This window comes from Amblyomma americanum, chromosome 1 (genome assembly GCF_052857255.1).
Source record: "Amblyomma americanum isolate KBUSLIRL-KWMA chromosome 1, ASM5285725v1, whole genome shotgun sequence".
Classification (NCBI taxonomy): Eukaryota; Metazoa; Arthropoda; class Arachnida; order Ixodida; family Ixodidae; genus Amblyomma; species Amblyomma americanum.
Window position 1 is genome coordinate 424,594,814 of NC_135497.1, and position 24,165 is coordinate 424,618,978.

Consider the following 24,165-nt stretch of genomic DNA (forward strand, 5'->3'; position numbering starts at 1 on the left):
ATTTCGACCACCTGGGTATCTGTAACGCGCACTGATAGATAGATAGATTGTTGCCAGGAAGAAAGAAAAGGAAAGTGCAGAGGCCTGCTCACTGGCTCAAGACGAGCCACAATCGCTACCACGTGCAGATAGCAGGAGAGTTGAAAGATCGGATAGAAAGACAGGATAGTAAAGACGCGCTAAAGACAAGGCCGATTCCGGAGGTAGTGCAATACCGGGCCAACCGGTGGCGGGAGTGAAGCAACCTTCAAACTCTCCGCCACATTTTCAAAAATAAGTCCTATTGGACCCGTAACAGATACTCTACGGGGTCCGGATATTATTCACACAGCACACAGGCGCCTTTGCGTCTTGGCTCCATCGAAACGCGACCGCCGCCGTCGGAATCGAAACCGGGTACTCCGGCTCAGTAGCCGAGCGCCCTAACCGCTGAGCCACCGGGGATGGTCAAGGAATACCGGCACGCATGCCTTTGGAGTACGACCCCATGGCACTCATGCGTTCAAGTTCCTAAGGTCCATAACACTGACAGCCGGGTCGCTGGCGATGGTCTGAACGACCGGGTCCTCTGAGGGATATAGGGTCTAAACTTAACACACCAGGATATTCAATGTGCACAGACATCGCAGAGCACACGGACGCGTTTTGAAATTATGGAGCTCTCCTCTGCGGAACCTCTTTGTCTCTTATATAACTCCCTGCTTCCTCCTTTCCCTCATTGCGCGCTTGACGTGTCCAACGTGACGTTGCACAGTTACATCATTTCCTTTCCTCAAAAACCAATTTTATCACGCTTATTCAATACAAGCATTTTCAACCATAGTAGTCGCGAAAAATAATATGATGTCTCAAATGAACTACATTTAGGCTTGAAACTGTTTCGATTGCAAGTATATTTCTTTTAGAAACTCGGCGCCGCCAGCAGAGAGGAAAATATTTTCGGCCATCAGAATAAGCCTCACCTATATACTCAAGAAATAATAGCAGGAGCCTCAAAAACCAACTAGTGCGCTGTAGACTGTCGTGCTCCTGAACATGAGAGCCCTTCGAAGGAAATGATCGGCTTCATTCGCACTCAGATCCGAGAAGGCATCACATATTTCGTCCAAATATGTTCTTATTGGTTCTGCATTGTTTTCCGTTCTTACCTATATTTGGGCATTTATTTAACTCATACCATATTACGGTCTTCGCATATAACGAACTTCACTAATGAAGGGGACCTCACCGTTGGCATTTTACGTCGAAGTCTTCGTTTTGCTACCCTTTCCATTAAATAATTAGCTTGCCAAACTTTCGTCCGACCTAAATCAGTATTCGCTTCAGCAGTATGCGACCGTCATCCGTCAAACCTTTCACTAAGACTTGAAAAAATGCAATATCAAGCTGTGTACATCATTTATTGCGTCGATTCTTTAGAATAGTGTCTTCTCTAATAATTCAGAGACTCCTTGTCTAATTTAGAATTGAGCACAAAATATCACGATAATGCCTGTTCCATAAGTTTTACCATTCATTTTTAGGAGCATCAATCATATCAGTAGCACATCGTCTCTCCAGCCGCATTCACCAGAGCAAGACAAATGAGGTTATATAAAAAGAGGTGAAGTGGAGGGGGCGCCCGTCAAGTGAAGCCGCCGCGACGCCACCTTGCGGGGGGCAGAAAGCAAGTCATTCTCGGCACCGCGTGCCCAGTGTGTGCATGTGTACACGAAGAATTGCTGCTTTTTCACATGCACAGCACGTAACACGACCGGAACAAGCATGGTTGGTTCATGCGTGGCTTACGGTTGCACAAATCATGTGAAGACAACGCCAGGGGTCACATTTCACAAGTAAGTTGCGCACGTGAAAGCTTATTCCGACCTGTCGTGCTGTCATGCTCCTTGCATTGCGGGGCGCACGTGCGCACCGAAAGGCGCCCCCATAACCGATAATGTCTTTACTGCTAGGTTTCCAAAGGATGCTGAGGTGCGTAGACTTTGGGAACGTTATGTTTGTCACGAGGGCTGGAAAGCAAAAGACAGAGACCGCATGTGTTCGGTTCATTTTACTCCCGAATGCTTTGACCGCACCGGACAAACGACGCAGCTGCGCCCAGGCACAGTGCCGGCAGTGTTTCCTGCATTCCCGGAGCGACCACAGGCGCCGCTAAGCATGATAAATGCTCAAGACAGTTGCTGCTTTACATTAAAACAGTGGGCTGACGGAGCCGCACGTGATTATTATTGTCAGAGAATTCAAACTACTCTAGCGGATGCCTGTTAAACTTTATTCAACTTTTGTCTCTGGTGAACTTGCCTCGGCTCTTTGTGCTTAGCCTATGCCTGAGGCTGGGCAATAAGTTAAAAAGAATGCACATAGAGTAGGCGAAACAAAAAAATAAAAGTCCGGCTGGCCGTCGAAGCACTGAGTGCTTCGGTCGCCGACGCTCTAGCCAATTGTGAGCAGGTACTGAAGCTACCACAGTTCAGAGGTGCCGCTGCTACGGCTAGGTTTGTGAGGTTGTTCGACCATTTGATTGACATTGTGAATTCCAAGAATCCCTTGGCAAAACCCTACAAGGCGCCTTTGAGAACTCAAAATGAATCCCGTTGTAAGGCATATTTTTCCGATTCTCGAGCGTATATTGGCGAGCTCGAGGACATAGGAGGACGGCCTGTTCTAGAAGGCGTTAAAAAAACGGATTTCTGGGCTTTCTTATATGCATGCAAAGTACCGAGAAGATTTTTTATGAGCTTATTTATAGAGGCCTTTTGAAGTACTTGCTGACTCACAAGATGAGCCAATATCAAGCAGATATTATTTTTGGCTCTATCAGAGGCGAGCCAGCCTCAATAATAATACGACAGCAGCCCAATTTATGCCTTCCTACAAGCGACATCTTGTCCAGGCGGAGGTGAAGTCCTCTGAATCTGGAAACGGTTCACAAGACGTTGTGTCTGTCTTGGGCGCGTCTGCTATTGCATCTCGGGACAGTGCAACTACAGCTTTCGCTGTGATGCGAAGGCATTTCATACTACAAGCTGAGGATCATGACTACACGCATCGAGTTGACTATCCTGAAAGCATCTCTCCATTTGTGAGTTCAGTGGTACCCAACATTGCGGGGTTTGTCGCGCAAAATGTTGCTGCAAAAAGTACCTGTGATCAGTGTGCTACAGCTGTTTATGCTGAAGAACAACCAGCGCTGGTGAAACAAAAGAACCGAGGTGGGCTTGCGTCACCTTCATAGGATTTAATCTCACTTTGGTAAATGGCAGAGAAGGGGCTCCGTTACTTGCAAGCAGAATCTGAAAGCATTCATACAGTTCATTTGAAAACAAAGCACCTAATACTGGAAGTGTTGAGCTTATCGCCAGAGAAAAAATAATTTTCTCAGTTTAATCACCATCTCATGGACTTGGATCCATTGGAAAATCATATCTACAACCTGTGCAAAGAAGTAGTGGAGCTGTACATTAACATCAGGATTCATCACATAACAAAAGAGAGCAATAGGTGTATTACAAAGAAAAAAGTGAGATCTGTACTTTCAAGGCTGATCATATTTAAGAACCAATGAAAATTCAGTATGTTGCATCAGTCAAGGCATTTACAGCGACTAGTACCACTGTTTGTATTCGCAAAACAAACGTTTGTAACGAGGTTATGTCATTTGGATGAGTGGCTTCATGCAAGCCATGCATAAGTGTTCGTTCTGAAGGGGTAATTATGCGCTGTTTAGTCTACAGCACAGCAGCACTCCCCGAATTCTTCGGCTTTCTATTGTTTTGCTATTAGTGAGTGTGTTATATTATTTTGCTATTAAATCTTGCCTTGCCTTCTTTCAGCGAACAAACACTATATTTTTTCCAATATACAAACGCTTTGATTTTCGAATTTCATGTTGCTGGTGATGGTGTGCAACCTCAATGTGTAACCCACCATAAATAAGGTTGGCCCTTCGATCATTTGCTTTTTATGTTAGCTGGACACAAACTCTCTAAACTTATTAGCGTCCGTTGCTTTCATCACAATAATTTTCATGTATCAGTGTGATAGTCAGGTTTCTTATTTAATGCAGTATGTGTTTTTATTTTCAATAGCACTGGAAGTTCTGTTCCTCATTTTGCCTTCTCAAAATACTGCATTTATTAGTAACTTTAATCTGTTGCATACGTTGCTATTTCTTGTGCTTTGAATTGCATTTCTTTATGAAAACTTTCAATATTGTTCAATTTCTATATTTCAAGAGAGTGCATGAAGATGAATAAACGCTAATTACTCTACGAATTCCTTTTTACTTTACGGCCACAGAGAGCTTGTTAAACCCGCTGCAGTAGGGCTTGGCTAAGAAATTTATCTGCTGATACCCAGGTCATGGGCTCTATCCCGGTTGCAGCAGCCGCATATTGGTGCAGATGAAATGGCAAAAGCCCTTATACTCGGATATTTGTGAGCGTTAAAAAACTCTAGGGTGCTCGAAATCGATCCTTAGACCTCCAACACAGCTCGCCGCATAGCCCACAGTGTTTCATTGAAATTTTAAAATTCGTTAAAGAAATAAAAACCGCAGGAACAGTTGGAGACCAGTGCTGCGAAGCGCTTGGCAAGCTGCTTCTGGCACCCCGCAAGATGGCCGCCGCCGGATTCACCTCAGCCCATTGGCCGGTATAGGAGACTTCCGCTCCAGCAGATTTTATATAACCTCCTTCAGCAAGGTTTTGTACCTTCCCCATGCAAGAACTACGTCTCATTTCCGATCATTTTTCGTCAAATCATCTCGGGAATGAAACGATCTGTCTCCTCAAGCCATACACCGTGCCAACCTTATCAAATTCAAGAAAAAGATCGAGGCCATCATCACGTAGTCTGCCATGCCCATCCCTCATGTCATGCCCCATATCCGGGGTCTTTGAGGTAATGAATAAATAAAGAAACTGCAGCTCACTGTGAAATCGGTGCCACGCCAGTATAGCTTTCGTTTAAAAATTGGTTCTGGTTTGGCTCCGCTATACCAGCGAAAGCTGCAAAGCGAAAGCTTGGTTTGGCAGTGCTTATACTTTGTGAGCCATTCCCTATCATTTTCTATATACCTTGTATGGCCAGTGCGTCAAGTATTCTTGCGGCCTACCTCCATCTGCAAGGCTTACAGATTTCAACCAAAAAGTGTTCGCTTGTGACCTTTACACGCAAGAACATCTCGCATTATACCGTATTCAAAAACAGCACAGCAATGCCCTACGCAATGAGCCATCGGTTTCTGGGAGTGATTATTGACCGAAATCTATCACGGACCCCTCATCTTCCATACAGGAAAAAGAGACTGACAAAGATTTCTCACGTTATGACCTTTCTGGTGGGAAAATCGTGGGGATTCTCAGTTTGTTCTCTGATGCAGCTTTACAGTGCCTTATTCATTAGATTTCTTTTCAACAACCTCCCTGCAGTTGGAAACATTAGAAAAACAAACATACAAAGTCTGCAAAGCGTTCAAGCTCTAGCTCTCCGGACTTGCCTACGATTGCCGAAATGTGCCTCTACTCCCGCATTAGTACTCATCGCCCAGGAGCGTATAATCCCTGCCTACTTAACAGTTGACGCACTGTGGGCACATTTTCGACACATATCCCGCGTTCCCTCTCACTATCTTACCAGTCTACCAATTACCAGGCCGCGCACATCGTGTACGAACGCCATTGATACAAATCGAGCGATTCTGCCATTCCAGTTTACACCCGCCTCTAGACCGTCCTCGCCGCTTTGGAGCCCGCACAATCCCCGTGTGCTTCTTTCAATACCTGGCATCAAAACGCAAATTTATTTTTTGCCGATAGAACTATAACAAGTCGCTCTTAAATATTCCCACCACCACCATGCAAACCAGGTGCACGTCTGCACCAACAGATCAGTGAACCGTACCGGTTGTTCGTGCTCCGTGGTTGTCACCGCCAGGACTATAGAAATTAGAGTTGGGATAGCTCACCAGACTTCGACGGGTGCAGAACTCATTGCTCTTCTTTTAGCCTTTGAACATATCCATCAGCAGTGCCCTCAATAGTGTTCTATAAACACCTATTCAAAAGGTGCCCTCCAAGGATTACAACCTTCTCTTCGCCATAGTCCATGAACAACTATTCGATGATATCGGAGAACTATATCACTTTGCCATAAATAAAGGGCACGACATTATCTGCCAATGGCTACCGGGTTACAGCAGCATAGCAGGCAATCACAGCGCGTATTAGATCAGGCGCATTGCTCACCACGACGGCGATTTGGTCCTCGTGGTGATAGTGGTTTTTTTATTAAAGTAACAGTAACAAGGAAGGGAAGGATTTTTGCTAGCCCCGGCATCTGGAATCGATACTGAAGCACCTGAGCTGGAGCAGCTGAAATAAAGGATAGCAGGAAGAATGGAGAAATGAATTGAAAGAGGTCAGGGGACAGGAAGAAAGGATAGAGGGAGAAGTAATACATACGAACTATTTACACAATAAGAAATGTGTTCAGGTTGTGCCCGTGATTAGATATTGTTGGAGGAGTTAAAACACACGCCCACAGCACTGTGTTGTCTACAACTGGAGTGGGGCGTCCAGTTATTAATCGTTCAAGGTAGAACTCGCGGACCGTTCGGTCACTGCGTGTAACTACCTGACGGAGAACAGACGGGACGTCAAGCCCGTGTGTTCGAGGAATGCACAGAGGCTCACCACAGTTCGCTCACGAGTTCGCGCACTGCCCTGCCACCTGAATAGCGTCTTGAGGGAGATGACGTTCGTCCCGGACGACAATGCCTGGGTATGGACCCCCATCGACGTCGTGGTCTTCCCAAAAAACTGCTAAAGCTACATTTCGGCCCCTACATAGTTCTTCGTCAGCTAAACGACGTAACCAACGTAGTTCTTTCGGATGGAGTTTCGTGACGTGCTCGCCCTGTGCAGCGGCCATAGATTGTTCATGTCGGGCGGATGAAGCTCTTTTTTTCACGAAACATGTAGTGGCTAAGTGCCGCGAGTTACTCATTTCTTTTCTTTCTCTATATTTTTTTGTTAAAGCATCGGGCTGATGCTCTTTCCGAGAGGGAGGGTAATGCCGCTTCTACAACAATATCCTCTAGGCGGCTATTCAGCACGCAGCTCGTGAGCCCCGAAATTTGCTTGAGGAGAAACTGACGTTCCGCTCTGACCTTGTCTGTGTGCTGTCCCATCATCTCAGAGCTTCGTGGTGCTGGCGTTTCTCTTCCGTCTAGACGCGAGCTACCAAGACCAACTGCTACGTGACAATATGTATGTTACCAGTACCTTTCATTCTTTCCCGGGTTCTTCATGCGGCTTCCTATTATATTATTATATACCATATTCATGTGGCCTCCTATTAGCCATATATTCATCTTCAAAGGTTTCCCAGGAAAGCGCGGGGGTTACATTGTCACGCTGCCTCTCATCCATTTTGTACATAAAAACTCCATCCGCATGTACCAGTTTGTCGTTGGGTTCAGTGTCAGCATTCGGGGCGGCAGAGATCAAGTAACATCTCACTCGACAACCAATCTCATTCTTCTGCAAATTCACTTTATTGCCAAACTCAGTAATAGGTCCTTGACTATCTGCACATGCATCCTACACAACACCGGCGCTACTGCTGTTTTTTATTTTCCTTTGTATTACAGCCTCCTCCTACATCAACCTTGTTCAAATTGGGTCCCAAAAAGGTTTGGTTGTCTCAACACTATATCTGTAAACCCTCTGCATTCCTGGCTATTCATGAGGCCGTAAACGTTAATATTTTGCTAATAATAACGCGACTCCTTACTTTTATTTTAAACGACCCAGTTAAAGCCAGGCTAAAGTGTTTATACTGAGAGCTACAACCCGGCCGCGAAATATTAATTCTACACCGCCTGGCACTCCTCATTTTACACTGCAAGAAAGGATAGATAGAACACAAACTTTCAAGACGTAGTAAATAATATGAAACACTGTAAAAAAAGCAAATTACGCAGCAAAACATGAAGAAGCCGTACGAGAGCAGCACGAAAGTGTCGCGCAGAAGTGCTTAAGTGCAGAATTCAAGCGATTTCGCCTCTAACTCGCGGCAAATTACAGCGCGGCGTTCATAATTGCCGTCAGAAAAAAGTTTCTTTGTGAGAGCCCGTTGGACTCTGCTTCCTCTACCGCCGCAGGTACCGGGCATGAGCGGAAGTGGGTTTCACGGCATGTGGACTCGAAATCTTGCCGCCAGCATCCGCAGCCTGAAGCGCCCGGCTTCAACGGTGGTACGTTTCTCGTCGCTCACGGCGCGCAGTCGATAGCATTCGTCCAACGTGTGAAGAACACTGCGTGAAAAGAGCCAGACAAATACGGAACACAAACTCATGTTTTTTTGCTCGCCCTCTTCACGCTAAGCCTAATGGGTTCGATCAAGCAATGCCTCCTGAAGAACTTGCCTGAAGCATCAGGGGTTTTTTCTGCCCGCCGTAGAGCGCGCATCAGTCATATGGCGGCGCTGTCAGATGACCCTCTAGCAGACGACACAACAACAGCATAGAATTTTCTTGTGATTGCTGTTGCAGCAAAAAGTATGACTTCTGGCGCGCTATTTCTTATATTATTTTTGTGGTGTGTTTAGTGTTACCGTTTCACAAGTGACGCGTCGATGACTGCAGTAGATGGAGGGAGTAGCGAGCGAAAATGCGTTACTGTTGCGTTCCGTTTTGCATGTCCAGTAAACGAAACAAGAAGCCCGGCGTTTCCTTCCATGAAATTCCTGCCAGCTTAGAACTCCGGGAAAGAAGACTCAAGGTAATTCGAAGAAGAAAACTGGCAGCCAAAGACAACATCAAATTATTCTGCAGTTTGTAGCTTGCGTCTCCAGCCAAGGAAATCCTACTGTAGACATTTTGACTGCACCCACAAAGACAGGGGCGGAGTCTTAACCGACTTCAGCGCTCCTAAGAGTGTTACAGGGGCTCAAGAAATTCGTCGATATCATGCTCACAGACAGAACGCATCTTCAAAGGCCACTGGCCACATGCTCGCTCTAAAACTAGTGTGAACAAAATCGCGGGTTTGCCTGTCCTGACCTGTGAGAACAAGAATAGCGGCCACATGGAAGCCCTGCTGCATATTAAATGCAAGTTCATCAAGCCGTTGCTAAAAAACCATGCACTTGACATAACAAACAAGAACGCAGTTGCAAAGATGTACATGTGCAACAAGATACCTCTTTCCCAAAAATTCTTGTAACTGCAGTGATAATAATAATAATTTGGTTTGGGGTAAAGGAAATAGCGCAGTATCTGTCTCATATATCGTTGGACACCTGAAACGCGCCGGAAGGAAAGAGATAAAGGAGTTATTGAAAGAAAAAAGGAAGAAAAAGGTGCCGTGAGGGAGAGCTCCAGAATAACTTCGACCATCTGGGGGATCTTTTACGTGCACTAACATCGCACAGCACACGGGCGCCTTTGCGTTTCGTCTCCATACATCGAAACGCGGCAGCCGCGGTCGGTTTCGAACCCGGGAACTCCGGATTATTAGCTGAGCGCTCTAACCACTGAGCAGGTAGAAAAGTATTCCGTCGCCTTCATCGCCCGGGTTCGAACCCGACCGCGTCGGCTGCGTTTTTATGGAGGAAAAACGCTAAGGCGCCCGTGTGCTGTACGATGTCAGTGCATGTTAAAGATCCCCAGGTGGTCGAAATTATTCCGGAGCCCTCCACTACGGCACCTCTCTCTTCCTTTCTTCTTTCACTCCCTCCTTTACCCTTCCCTTACGGCGCGGTTCAGGTGTCCAACGATATATGAGACAGATACTGCGCCATTTCCTTTCCCCCCAAAACCAATTATTATTATTATTATTATTCATCGCACCAACGCATGCCAATTTTCCTTGTAAGTGCGCACGTGTCTGTGCCTCCGAACACAGTTTTTTTTTAATATCCACACGTCGCTCGTCATGTATGATATTCCCTTTGTTCCAGTTGTCATTTCATCAACGCACGTACGTGCTTGTCATTTAGATAAATCCGGACAGTCAGGTCTGCTGTGTTACTCCCGACGTCACTGTGCGCGTGTGAATCACACAGGAACCTAGTGAGCTGAGTTTCTAGCGAAAAGAACAGAGAAGAGTGGCATGGGTTTATTTGAAATTTGTAAACGTTATTCAAGGAGGTACCGTTCGGCGGAAGCTCGTCGGCAAAATGGCCACAAACAGCGCAGCTAGGGTGCCCTCCAAGATCTGCTTCACCCGATCGAAACATCTCTCGCAATGCTCCGTAGCAAGAATGTAACAGACGCGCGCTTCGCGCAAACTTCTAAAAACAATAGATAGTAGGGTTGTTCCCCCAGCGGGCCAGCGACTCAACAGGCAAATTACCGTGACGTCTCCGGCTTCAATTAATTGAGCGCCATATGCAGTCCTCATTTGCCGCGGGTCACCTGGCTACATTTGAGAGCCGAGGTAATTCCAGACTTCCTCCTGTACTTCTTTTATCTCATGGTTTATTTTCTCTTTTTGCTTGTCCGAAGTAGCTTATTTCTTGCCATTTGCAACAGTACAATATATACAACCATGTATCGTGCAGTGTAAATGCTTATTTTGCGGTATTTCTAGCCACTTCAAGGAACTGTTGCAATATGGATGTTTCGAACCTCTCCTTTCGTTGTAAACCATCCAAAACTTACTGGTTATGCAGCAGACAAAAGGTCCTAACAGCATGATAAAACAGGGTGCAAAGCACGCTTTTAGATTTAAAACTCGAAACTGATGATCATCTTTCAGTTATATGTGGAGTTAGCTTAGGCATTTTAGGCATTTGATGCACTCTGAGACATCCAAAAACGTGTTTTTTGTCGTTAACGAACTAAAGGTTGTCGCAAAAAGCCAGAAAAAAGAATGAAACAGAATGATCGGGCGTCGCGCATCACAGTCTCCTAACCATTGAAACCGAAATTGAGGGTAATCTTTTAGCGCCGCCTAGCGGCTAGTCTGCGCAATGTTGAGGCGATCTCGGGGCCCATTTAAATCCAGGTGACGCTTCAGGGATGTTCTTCAGGAGGCATTACACCAATTTGTATCTTTGAAGCAATACTAGTTTCCCATCCGCACCCTCACCTGGCCTCCAAGCTCTCAGCACACAACAGAACATTGCTTGAGGGTTCGATCGAAATAGTTGCGTTGAGGCGCCTGCATTGTGTCGCAGCAGAACATATTTATAACTAAGTCTAAGTGGCACCAGGATTTCTACGTTGTAGCCGTGCTTTGTTATATCGAAACGTAACACTGCTCACAACTGCCCAATCCAACGAGTTTCAATGTCACCGTGTATACCGACGACCACACAGCTGGCGTTAAGTCTGCCGTGTTTGCGTTGCGGGAGCGCAACAAAACTCTAATACCGAGTACCCACTATGGCGCACAATATAAACATAAGTAATGCGTCAACATATCACATGCGCGCCTTAGCTTACCGCGGCCGCCATGGGCTTCACTGCCCTGAATATTTATTGGAAAAATAATCTCCAGAGAACATGGAGAGATATACTGCGAATACTGAGCTGCGTTTTCAAGCTGCTCATGGTTATACTGGCCGCCGTAAAGAAGACGTCTGGCGGGGATTTGCTCAATACAATTCGTTTTGGTTGCCCTGCTCCCGTAGCCCACCAGTCTGTTGTTTTATTTCGTCTCCGCATAAGAGCGCTATCTTCTCAAGAAGCCCTGTGCCGGACCAAGCGCTATCCACCACACCCGATAAAAATGCTTTGATGGTGGGTGCCTCCTGGTTCATGGAATTTATTATGCGCTTTAATTTGCACCGAATGCCATTGGGAAGCTAGCACAACGCAGATACTGTCATGTGCTCCAAGCGCATTGCCAAAAACTTCATGCCACCAAACTGCACACGCTTCCCGAGAAGCAGAGCTTATTCCCAGCTGGTCATATGCGGGGAAGATATTGGAGAACGGGGGAACTGCAATAACTTTGCCAAGTCTGTTCCTCTATTGTGGCGCATCAGGCCACGCGTCACACACCGTGGCAGAATCCGCAGGCCCATGTAGATCAGTTTCCACTGTGGTGAGAGCTCCGCCTGCATATTCGTGCAGACAAGTACTCCATGTAGGCCCATATTGAGGCAGGAAGGGTTTTTCGTATATATTGTGCTGTTCTTGGCAGAGCGAGTTATGTAAAGGAGAGTGAAAAAAAAATGCGACATTTTGTTACTTTGCGACTCCTAACTTCTAAATGTGCATGCCAAATAAATTTTTATTTAGCTGACAGCAGCTGCCAGATGTGCACGTCAGACAAATGGAAGGTTGCGTTGATTTTTTTTCTACGAAGAGATAAAAACTGCAACGTGAGCATTTGTAATCAAGAAGGCATCGAAAAGGCGTAAATTTTAATACGCAAAAGTTTTCAGAACTGGGCAATAGAACCAACCTTTCCTCCGAGATTGACGTAAAAGATTTTACTTCTTAAATTTGGGTATCGCTCATAGCGTACGTGAACATTCAAAATTTTAGCGCCAAGGGTTCTTATCCGAGAAGCATTTAATTCAGTATACTGCAGGATCACACATATAGCTCATACGGGGGCAGGGGGGGAGGTGGAAGCGGTTGGTTGGTTTAAGAAAATGCCTTCAAGACAGGTGCGTTTGTCTTAAATATAACTGTTTAAGAATTTAAGAATTACGTATGTTTAGATTAAGAGTTAAAATGTTATGCAGAAACAGTAAAAGGAATATTTGTTTTCGTACTTTGAATGGTGGTATATTATTGGTTTTCCTTAGTGTTGTATGTTAATCTATCCATCTGTACCTGCTATAACTAAAGCTATCCGGTTTCTATTATACCATCTTAAGTTGGTTAATGCCTCTCTGTACAAAAAAATTCCATAAGCCAGAAGAATACTGTGAAATTAATATAACAAATGTTGTGTATACAAGAAGTTACAGCTTACTTGGAGGACCTCTAGGCTTCCGCCTTAGGTAGCACAACTTGTTAAATTCCGAGGAACGTATGTCAGAAATACGGGCCATCAATGATAAATAGTTTCTTAAGAATATGAATAAATGCCAATGACGCCTAGCCTCCATAACGGAATTATTTAGCAGGCTGCTTAAGAGGAAACTGAAATACGCGATACTTTCAAACAAGACAGTTTTGTCAAAGTTCAATTGTATACCCAATTTTAAGGCACCTTTTACGCACCGCTAAAAGAATTTTTCAAGATGTATTAGTCATTCTTTTCGTTTCTGCAACTAAACAGAAAGCAGTCATCTGCAACAAGCCTGACAGAGACATTCTTAGAGACAGCAGCCGAAATATTATTAACATAAATTAGAAAAAGCAGCGGCCATGACGCTCCCTTGGGGTTACGCCTCAGATTAGCAGCCAATAATCTCAATGTACTCTGCCCTGTGTTTTAGGGAGGCATTTATCCAATACCTCAACGTCAGCAGGCATGGCAATACATTCAAAGTTGCAAATGAGTTGACTGTGTGGAACCGCGTCAAATGCTTACGGAAAGTCTAAAATAAGCACACCTACCTGCGGCAATTTATGAAGTACAACTGCAAATTATTTAACTGCAGTATTTATCAGCGTAAGAGCGCACTTCCCATAAAAAATGTCCTATGGCCGGCTATAGAAATGAGTTGACTGTGTGGGACTGTGTCAAATGCTTACTGAAATAAGCACACCTGCCTGCTGGAATTTTTGAAGTACAACTGCATATTCTTTAACTGCTGTAAATATCTGCGTCAGAGTGGACATATCCTTTCAGAAGCTTAGTCGAACAGGTGTTTAAATGTTATTATCCGCCAGAAGGGGGGTTAAGATAGCGAGAAACTATGTGTTCAAACCGCATGCAATGAGAAGTTATCGAAATTGGTCGATAATTTCAGAAGCAGGGTAGAGATGAAGAAAAGCGCGACATAGTGTGGCTTTGGAGAGACTAAAATATTTGTAATACTCTTATGCTCTGCTCAAAAGCTACAAGCGCCTTTTCCAGCTCTCAGGATTAGTTCTAACTTGCATAAGTAATACGCTGGATGACGCCTCACTTGCAGAATACATGAGGAAATCTCCGGAGAAACGCAAGCAGCGCCTTTGCCATACTAGTCTTTTTGGGCTCGCATAGGCCTCCACCAGAGAATTTGCAGGGGACACTTAAGCTCCGCTATATGTGTTGCACCAGATAGCGTTAGGGGTTAATGCCCATATATGAGGGATTGGACATCGTCCACTTTGCATTCATACATCCCTGATAGTCCTCATAAGACTCCTGCAACAGTTGCCCTGCGGTTAAGCTAGGCGTTAATGCCCTGCGATGGCAAGTGCTATCACCGGTGGCGCTTCTGAGAGCCAAGTTGCCATTCACGAGCTACCTTTCACCACCAGTAATTGATTTAACTGCCACATGCCAGTGACGGAAGCTTCCTCAAAAGCCGGTGGGCAGATTGTGATAACGCCACGACGTCACATGACCTAGGTGGCCCACCTTGGACCGATCTAGGTTCATTCTCTTTGGATTTTTTGTGCATATTTCGCTCATGGTCAAAGACGCCTACGCCAATGACGACCACGGCGGCGTTCCTGCGACACGGGCGAAGTAAACTCAGTCTGGTCTGGCCTGCTGTCACATACAACATGAATGAATGGATGAATGTTTATTTCAGGCAGACAAGGCACAAAAAAGTACATGTCTGCCGCAGACGCTCACAAAAAGACACGGATGCCTGACGTGGGTCAGCCTCTCAATGCACACAACACCTCAGCATAGGGTGAGAAAAAAAAATATGTTACATACACTGAAGAGCAGAAAACAACGTACAAAATAATACAGGCATTAACACAGAGTGGCCATGGACGGTTAAAAAATATAACGCAGTCATTCAAAGCAATCGGACATGATTTAAGAAGTCAAATTCTGCCTAAAGTCACAAGTATGCATTCAACTTTTTTGCCTTAAGACAACTAACGAAGATGATTGATTTACTAGCGTCGTAATGACAGGGTGCCGATTTAAAAATCTGGTATAACAAATGGTCGCTCTTGCATGCCGTAATTTGTATTTTACTTGAGTAAAACACGTTTTTGGGCAAGTTGGTAACATTCTTGATTCATATTGCAGCGAAGAAGCACACACACACAGGCAGCGTTCGTCCGTGTTTTTTGCGTGTTTCTTCTCTGTGTGTGTGTGCTTCTTCGCTGCAATATGAATCAAGAATTGTATTTTACCCTTGTTGTAAGTTGTGTGCTTTGTGTTATATTGGCGTTCGTTCGGGAGGAATTTACGAAGAAATTCTTTTTCATTAACCTTTATTAGGTGGAATATTTTAATTGCAGTTTTCCTGTCAATGAGGTTTCCTATTGATAATATATTGTTGTTCTTGAAGAGCGGAGCGGAATGACTCGTGAAAGGAGCGTTCTCAATAATGCGCAATATGCGTTTCTCTAAAACAAATAACTTATCTATATTGGTTATTTCCACGTTAGCCAACCGGATAAGCTGTATTGGAAGCGTTAATGCACTAGATCATAATATAGTTGTTTTTTAATTGTGGAGGTGCTAGATTCCTTAGTTCATTTATAATACCGATGGATCTCGCAATGCAGGTTTTTATGTTGTCGACATGATTATACCAGTTGAAATGTTCTTGAAACACAACTCCAAGAATTCAATGAAATGAGCAGCGCTGGATGACTTCATCATTGCACTTTAATGCTATGGTGGCATCGATATGCCTACCACGAGGCCGAAGAGAAGTGTATTTTGTTTTCTTAGTGTTTAATTTTAATTTGTGTTAATTATAATTAGTGTATAAATATAATTATAATACTTTCGGCAACTACCGCAGTTGTTTTTGGTCATCAGACTTGAGGCACAGGAAAGACACAGTACCTGCAGTCGAGAATGCGCCGCCGCGGCGGCTGGGTGTTTAGAGCGCTCGGCTTCTGAATCGGAGTACCCGGGTTGGAACCCGACCGCGGCGGCTGCGTTTCGATGAAGGCGAAACGCTAAGACGCTCGTGTGCTGCGCGATGTCAGTGCACGTTAAATATCTCGAGGTGGTCGACAATATTCCGGAGGCCTAAACTACGGTACCTCTTTGTTCCCTTCTCCTCTCAGAGCCTCCTTTATCAATCGCCGGGCGGCTCAGTCGGCGGCTGTCAGCGGCTCGGCGGTGCGGCCGCTCCGAATCTCACCGTAGCTGTGCCACGTCACATGGTGGTGTCATCACCCTCCCGTTGTTGCCAGGCTGTTTTCTCGGAGCCGAGTTTGCTCGCTCCTCCTAAGCCACTAAAGCCTTCGCTTTGAAACTTTATTAATGAGGGAATTGAAAGTTGCTTTTCGGGGAAAGGAAATGGCGCAGTATCTTTCTCACATCTCGCGAACACCTGAACCGCGCCGCAAAGGAGAGGATAAAGGAGGGACTTAGAGAAGAAAGAGGTGCATAGAGGAGGGCTCCGAAATAATTTCGACCACCTGGGTATCTGTAACGCGCACTGATAGATAGATAGATTGTTGCCAGGAAGAAAGAAAAGGAAAGTGCAGAGGCCTGCTCACTGGCTCAAGACGAGCCACAATCGCTACCACGTGCAGATAGCAGGAGAGTTGAAAGATCGGATAGAAAGACAGGATAGTAAAGACGCGCTAAAGACAAGGCCGATTCCGGAGGTAGTGCAATACCGGGCCAACCGGTGGCGGGAGTGAAGCAACCTTCAAACTCTCCGCCACATTTTCAAAAATAAGTCCTATTGGACCCGTAACAGATACTCTACGGGGTCCGGATATTATTCACACAGCACACAGGCGCCTTTGCGTCTTGGCTCCATCGAAACGCGACCGCCGCCGTCGGAATCGAAACCGGGTACTCCGGCTCAGTAGCCGAGCGCCCTAACCGCTGAGCCACCGGGGATGGTCAAGGAATACCGGCACGCATGCCTTTGGAGTACGACCCCATGGCACTCATGCGTTCAAGTTCCTAAGGTCCATAACACTGACAGCCGGGTCGCTGGCGATGGTCTGAAAGACCGGGTCCTCTGAGGGATATAGGGTCTAAACTTAACACACCAGGATATTCAATGTGCACAGACATCGCAGAGCACACGGACGCGTTTTGAAATTATGGAGCTCTCCTCTGCGGAACCTCTTTGTCTCTTATATAACTCCCTGCTTCCTCCTTTCCCTCATTGCGCGCTTGACGTGTCCAACGTGACGTTGCACAGTTACATCATTTCCTTTCCTCAAAAACCAATTTTATCACGCTTATTCAATACAAGCATTTTCAACCATAGTAGTCGCGAAAAATAATATGATGTCTCAAATGAACTACATTTAGGCTTGAAACTGTTTCGATTGCAAGTATATTTCTTTTAGAAACTCGGCGCCGCCAGCAGAGAGGAAAATATTTTCGGCCATCAGAATAAGCCTCACCTATATACTCAAGAAATAATAGCAGGAGCCTCAAAAACCAACTAGTGCGCTGTAGACTGTCGTGCTCCTGAACATGAGAGCCCTTCGAAGGAAATGATCGGCTTCATTCGCACTCGGATCCGAGAATGCATCCCATATTTCGTCCAAATATGTTCTTATTGGTTCTGCATTGTTTTCCGTTCTTACCTATATTTGGGCATTTATTTAACTCATACCATATTACGGTCTTCGCATATAACGAACTTCACTAATGAAGGGGACCTCACCGTTGGCATTTTACGTCGAAGTCTTCGTTTTGCTACCCTTTCCATTAAATAATTAGCTTGCCAAACTTTCGTCCGACCTAAATCAGTATTCGCTTCAGCAGTATGCGACCGTCATCCGTCAAACCTTTCACTAAGACTTGAAAAAATGCAATATCAAGCTGTGTACATCATTTATTGCGTCGATTCTTTAGAATAGTGTCTTCTCTAATAATTCAGAGACTCCTTGTCTAATTTAGAATTGAGCACAAAATATCACGATAATGCCTGTTCCATAAGTTTTACCATTCATTTTTAGGAGCATCAATCATATCAGTAGCACATCGTCTCTCCAGCCGCATTCACCAGAGCAAGACAAATGAGGTTATATAAAAAGAGGTGAAGTGGAGGGGGCGCCCGTCAAGTGAAGCCGCCGCGACGCCACCTTGCGGGAGGCAGAAAGCAAGTCATTCTCGGCACCGCGTGCCCAGTGTGTGCATGTGTACACGAAGAATTGCTGCTTTTTCACATGCACAGCACGTAACACGACCGGAACAAGCATGGTTGGTTCATGCGTGGCTTACGGTTGCACAAATCATGTGAAGACAACGCCAGGGGTCACATTTCACAAGTAAGTTGCGCACGTGAAAGCTTATTCCGACCTGTCGTGCTGTCATGCTCCTTGCATTGCGGGGCGCACGTGCGCACCGAAAGGCGCCCCCATAACCGATAATGTCTTTACTGCTAGGTTTCCAAAGGATGCTGAGGTGCGTAGACTTTGGGAACGTTATGTTTGTCGCGAGGGCTGGAAAGCAAAAGACAGAGACCGCATGTGTTCGGTTCATTTTACTCCCGAATGCTTTGACCGCACCGGACAAACGACGCAGCTGCGCCCAGGCACAGTGCCGGCAGTGTTTCCTGCATTCCCGGAGCGACCACAGGCGCCGCTAAGCATGATAAATGCTCAAGACAGTTGCTGCTTTACATTAAAACAGTGGGCTGACGGAGCCGCACGTGATTATTATTGTCAGAGAATTCAAACTACTCTAGCGGATGCCTGTTAAACTTTATTCAACTTTTGTCTCTGGTGAACTTGCCTCGGCTCTTTGTGCTTAGCCTATGCCTGAGGCTGGGCAATAAGTCAAAAAGAATGCACATAGAGTAGGCGAAACAAAAAAATAAAAGTCCGGCTGGCCGTCGAAGCACTGAGTGCTTCGGTCGCCGACGCTCTAGCCAATTGTGAGCAGGTACTGAAGCTACCACAGTTCAGAGGTGCCGCTGCTACGGCTAGGTTTGTGAGGTTGTTCGACCATTTGATTGACATTGTGAATTCCAAGAATCCCTTGGCAAAACCCTACAAGGCGCCTTTGAGAACTCAAAATGAATCCCGTTGTAAGGCATATTTTTCCGATTCTCGAGCGTATATTGGCGAGCTCGAGGAGATAGGAGGACGGCCTGTTCTAGAAGGCGTTAAAAAAACGGATTTCTGGGCTTTCTTATATGCATGCAAAGTACCGAGAAGATTTATTTATGAGCTTATTTATAGAGGCCTTTTGAAGTACTTGCTGACTCACAAGATGAGCCAATATCAAGCAGATATTATTTTTGGCTCTATCAGAGGCGAGCCAGCCTCAATAATAATACGACAGCAGCCCAATTTATGCCTTCCTACAAGCGACATCTTGTCCAGGTGGAGGTGAAGTCCTCTGAATCTGGAAACGGTTCACAAGACGTTGTGTCTGTCTTGGGCGCGTCTGCTATTGCATCTCGGGACAGTGCAACTACAGCTTTCGCTGTGATGTGAAGGCATTTCATACTACAAGCTGAGGATCATGACTACACGCATCGAGTTGACTATCCTGAAAGCATCTCTCCATTTGTGAGTTCAGTGGTACCCAACATTGCGGGGTTTGTCGCGCAAAATGTTGCTGCAATAAGTACCTGTGATCAGTGTGCTACAGCTGTTTATGCTGAAGAACAACCAGCGCTGGTGAAACAAAAGAACCGAGGTGGGCTTGCGTCACCTTCATAGGATTTAATCTCACTTTGGTAAATGGCAGAGAAGGGGCTCCGTTACTTGCAAGCAGAATCTGAAAGCATTCATACAGTTCATTTGAAAACAAAGCACCTAATACTGGAAGTGTTGAGCTTATCGCCAGAGAAAAAATAATTTTCTCAGTTTAATCACCATCTCATGGACTTGGATCCATTGGAAAATCATATCTACAACCTGTGCAAAGAAGTAGTGGAGCTGTACATTAACATCAGGATTCATCACATAACAAAAGAGAGCAATAGGTGTATTACAAAGAAAATAGTGAGATCTGTACTTTCAAGGCTGATCATATTTAAGAACCAATGAAAATTCAGTATGTTGCATCAGTCAAGGCATTTACAGCGACTAGTACCACTGTTTGTATTCGCAAAACAAACGTTTGTAACGAGGTTATGTCATTTGGATGAGTGGCTTCATGCAAGCCATGCATAAGTGTTCGTTCTGAAGGGGTAATTATGCGCTGTTTAGTCTACAGCACAGCAGCACTCCCCGAATTCTTCGGCTTTCTATTGTTTTGCTATTAGTGAGTGTGTTATATTATTTTGCTATTAAATCTTGCCTTGCCTTCTTTCAGCGAACAAACACTATATTTTTTCCAATATACAAACGCTTTGATTTTCGAATTTCATGTTGCTGGTGATGGTGTGCAACCTCAATGTGTAACCCACCATAAATAAGGTTGGCCCTTCGATCATTTGCTTTTTATGTTAGCTGGACACAAACTCTCTAAACTTATTAGCGTCCGTTGCTTTCATCACAATAATTTTCATGTATCAGTGTGATAGTCAGGTTTCTTATTTAATGCAGTATGTGTTTTTATTTTCAATAGCACTGGAAGTTCTGTTCCTCATTTTGCCTTCTCAAAATACTGCATTTATTAGTAACTTTAATCTGTTGCATACGTTGCTATTTCTTGTGCTTTGAATTGCATTTCTTTATGAAAACTTTCAATATTGTTCAATTTCTATATTTCAAGAGAGTGCATGAAGATGAATAAACGCTAATTACTCTACGAATTCCTTTTTACTTTACGGCCACAGAGAGCTTGTTAAACCCGCTGCAGTAGGGCTTGGCTAAGAAATTTATCTGCTGATACCCAGGTCATGGGCTCTATCCCGGTTGCAGCAGCCGCATATTGGTGCAGATGAAATGGCAAAAGCCCTTATACTCGGATATTTGTGAGCGTTAAAAAACTCTAGGGTGCTCGAAATCGATCCTTAGACCTCCAACACAGCTCGCCGCATAGCCCACAGTGTTTCATTGAAATTTTAAAATTCGTTAAAGAAATAAAAACCGCAGGAACAGTTGGAGACCAGTGCTGCGAAGCGCTTGGCAAGCCGCTTCTGGCACCCCGCAAGATGGCCGCCGCCGGATTCACCTCAGCCCATTGGCCGGTATAGGAGACTTCCGCTCCAGCAGATTTTATATAACCTCCTTCAGCAAGGTTTTGTACCTTCCCCATGCAAGAACTACGTCTCATTTCCGATCATTTTTCGTCAAATCATCTCGGGAATGAAACGATCTGTCTCCTCAAGCCATACACCGTGCCAACCTTATCAAATTCAAGAAAAAGATCGAGGCCATCATCACGTAGTCTGCCATGCCCATCCCTCATGTCATGCCCCATATCCGGGGTCTTTGAGGTAATGAATAAATAAAGAAACTGCAGCTCACTGTGAAATCGGTGCCACGCCAGTATAGCTTTCGTTTAAAAATTGGTTCTGGTTTGGCTCCGCTATACCAGCGAAAGCTGCAAAGCGAAAGCTTGGTTTGGCAGTGCTTATACTTTGTGAGCCATTCCCTATCATTTTCTATATACCTTGTATGGCCAGTGCGTCAAGTATTCTTGCGGCCTACCTCCATCTGCAAGGCTTACTGATTTCAACCAAAAAGTGTTCGCTTGTGACCTTTACACGCAAGAACATCTCGCATTATACCGTATTCAAAAACAGCACAGCAATGCCCTACGCAATGAGCCATCGGTTTCTGGGAGTTATTATTGACCGAAATCTATCACGGACCCCTCATCTTCCATACAGGAAAAAGAGACTGACAAAGATTTCTCACGTTATGACCTTTCTGGTGGGAAAATCGTGGGGATTCTCAGTTTGTTCTCTGATGCAGCTTTACAGTGCCTTATTCATTAGATTTCTTTTCAACAACCTCCCTGCAGTTGGAAACATTAGAAAAACAAACATACAAAGTCTGCAAAGCGTTCAAGCTCTAGCTCTCCGGACTTGCCTACGATTGCCGAAATGTGCCTCTACTCCCGCATTAGTACTCATCGCCCAGGAGCGTATAATCCCTGCCTACTTAACAGTTGACGCACTGTGGGCACATTTTCGACACATATCCCGCGTTCCCTCTCACTATCTTACCAGTCTACCAATTACCAGGCCGCGCACATCGTGTACGAACGCCATTGATACAAATCGAGCGATTCTGCCATTCCAGTTTACACCCGCCTCTAGACCGTCCTCGCCGCTTTGGAGCCCGCACAATCCCCGTGTGCTTCTTTCAATACCTGGCATCAAAACGCAAATTTATTTATTGCCGATAGAACTATAACAAGTCGCTCTTAAATATTCCCACCACCACCATGCAAACCAGGTGCACGTCTGCACCAACAGATCAGTGAACCGTACCGGTTGTTCGTGCTCCGTGGTTGTCACCGCCAGGACTATAGAAATTAGAGTTGGGATAGCTCACCAGACTTCGACGGGTGCAGAACTCATTGCTCTTCTTTTAGCCTTTGAACATATCCATCAGCAGTGCCCTCAATAGTGTTCTATAAACACCTATTCAAAAGGTGCCCTCCAAGGATTACAACCTTCTCTTCGCCATAGTCCATGAACAACTATTCGAAGATATCGGAGAACTATATCACTTTGCCATAAATAAAGGGCACGACATTATCTGCCAATGGCTACCGGGTTACAGCAGCATAGCAGGCAATCACAGCGCGTATTAGATCAGGCGCATTGCTCACCACGACGGCGATTTGGTCCTCGTGGTGATAGTGGTTTTTTTATTAAAGTAACAGTAACAAGGAAGGGAAGGATTTTTGCTAGCCCCGGCATCTGGAATCGATACTGAAGCACCTGAGCTGGAGAAGCTGAAATAAAGGATAGCAGGAAGAATGGAGAAATGAATTGAAAGAGGTCAGGGGACAGGAAGAAAGGATAGAGGGAGAAGTAATACATACGAACTATTTACACAATAAGAAATGTGTTCAGGTTGTGCCCGTGATTAGATATTGTTGGAGGAGTTAAAACACACGCCCACAGCACTGTGTTGTCTACAACTGGAGTGGGGCGTCCAGTTATTAATCGTTCAAGGTAGAACTCGCGGACCGTTCGGTCACTGCGTGTAACTACCTGACGGAGAAGAGACGGGACGTCAAGCCCGTGTGTTCGAGGAATGCACAGAGGCTCACCACAGTTCGCTCACGAGTTCGCGCACTGCCCTGCCACCTGAATAGCGTCTTGAGGGAGATGACGTTCGTCCCGGACGACAATGCCTGGGTATGGACCCCCATCGACGTCGTGGTCTTCCCAAAAAACTGCTAAAGCTACATTTCGGCCCCTACATAGTTCTTCGTCAGCTAAACGACGTAACCAACGTAGTTCTTTCGGATGGAGTTTCGTGACGTGCTCGCCCTGTGCAGCGGCCATAGATTGTTCATGTCGGGCGGATGAAGCTCTTTTTTTCACGAAACATGTAGTGGCTAAGTGCCGCGAGTTACTCATTTCTTTTCTTTCTCTATATTTTTTTGTTAAAGCATCGGGCTGATGCTCTTTCCGAGAGGGAGGGTAATGCCGCTTCTACAACAATATCCTCTAGGCGGCTATTCAGCACGCAGCTCGTGAGCCCCGAAATTTGCTTGAGGAGAAACTGACGTTCCGCTCTGACCTTGTCTGTGTGCTGTCCCATCATCTCAGAGCTTCGTGGTGCTGGCGTTTCTCTTCCGTCTAGACGCGAGCTACCAAGACCAACTGCTACGTGACAATATGTATGTTACCAGTACCTTTCATTCTTTCCCGGGTTCTTCATGCGGCTTCCTATTATATTATTATATACCATATTCATGTGGCCTCCTATTAGCCATATATTCATCTTCAAAGGTTTCCCAGGAAAGCGCGGGGGTTACATTGTCACGCTGCCTCTCATCCATTTTGTACATAAAAACTCCATCCGCATGTACCAGTTTGTCGTTGGGTTCAGTGTCAGCATTCGGGGCGGCAGAGATCAAGTAACATCTCACTCGACAACCAATCTCATTCTTCTGCAAATTCACTTTATTGCCAAACTCAGTAATAGGTCCTTGACTATCTGCACATGCATCCTACACAACACCGGCGCTACTGCTGTTTTTTATTTTCCTTTGTATTACAGCCTCCTCCTACATCAACCTTGTTCAAATTGGGTCCCAAAAAGGTTTGGTT